The sequence below is a fragment of the Grampus griseus genome (genome assembly GCF_964374135.1).
Source record: "Grampus griseus genome assembly, chromosome: 1".
NCBI lineage: Eukaryota > Metazoa > Chordata > Mammalia > Artiodactyla > Delphinidae > Grampus > Grampus griseus.
In genome coordinates this window covers 182,788,329-182,789,442 of record NC_139017.1, presented here as the reverse complement: position 1 = coordinate 182,789,442, position 1,114 = coordinate 182,788,329, and positions in this window count along the sequence as shown.

The following is a 1,114-nucleotide window of genomic DNA, read 5'->3' as shown; positions in this document are numbered from 1 at the left end:
CCCGGCCCCGGCGCCCCCCCGGCCCCGGCCCGATGCTGAGCCCCCGCCGCCTCTGCAGAGGTCAGCCCGCCGCGCACCCACCGCCGCCGGCCGGGGAGGAGGCGCGGGGCCGGCGCGGGGCAGGGGACGCGGCGCTCCCGGGGTCCTCGGCCGCCCGGCCCGCGCGCTCGCCGCGCCCGCCGCGCTCCGCTCCGCCCTCGGCTCTGCCTCCCGCTCTGCGCGCGGCGCGGCTCCGGCCCCCTCCCCCCGCGGCCTCCCCCGCGCCCGCCTCCCGGGAGGAACCTCGCCGCCCGCGGCCGCTCGCCCCCGCGACGCCGGCCGGACCCCTCCCCGGGGGCCGCAGGGCCCGCTCGCCCCCATCTGGCCAGTGCCGGCCCTGGCTGCCTGCCCAGTGCCCCTGGACCACGGGCCGCGTCCCGTCCCGACCCGCCGAGGCGATCCCGGAGAGGCCCCGGGCTTCCTTCCGCTCTCCTCCTCCCCACTTCTCAGCTGGAGGCCCCTCCTCCCCGCCCGCCCGGGGTCGCCGGGTGAGGGGCTGCGGGCAGACTGGTCAGCACCCAGCCTCCTCCGGCAAGAGGCTGCCTTTAGCGGAGGGGCCGCAGGGTCCCTGCCAGGGAGGTCACTCCGGAGCCATGGCCACATGGCACAAGGATGGGGCCCAACAAAGGCTAAAGGATCCCTTACTGCGGGGGCAGGGCCAGCCTCAGCCCCGGCTCTCCTCAGGGGTGGGCCACGAAGCTCAGAGGCCCGCGTCGTAGCCCTGATGTGGCTGCCCCATGTTGCTGGGGGCTGGGGAGGGGTCATTGAGCCAGCCCACCATCCACAGGCAGGGGGACAGCACTGCCCACAGAGGAGTCCCCGGAACACCTCTGTGCCACGGAGACCAGGAGGGGTCACCAGGCAAGAGCGGTCCCCGCCCAGGGAGCAGGTGCCACATCCCTCCAGAGTCCCCGTGGACGGGAGGCCCTCGGGGTGGTGCTAGAGAGCTCAGCTTGACCCACAGGCCCGGACTGCCGTCTGAGGACCCTGACGGGAGGTCCAGGCCAGGCAGGGTACTCTGGATGAAGCCAGGACGACCAGCAACATCTACTGATGAGACAATGGCAGGTTCTTT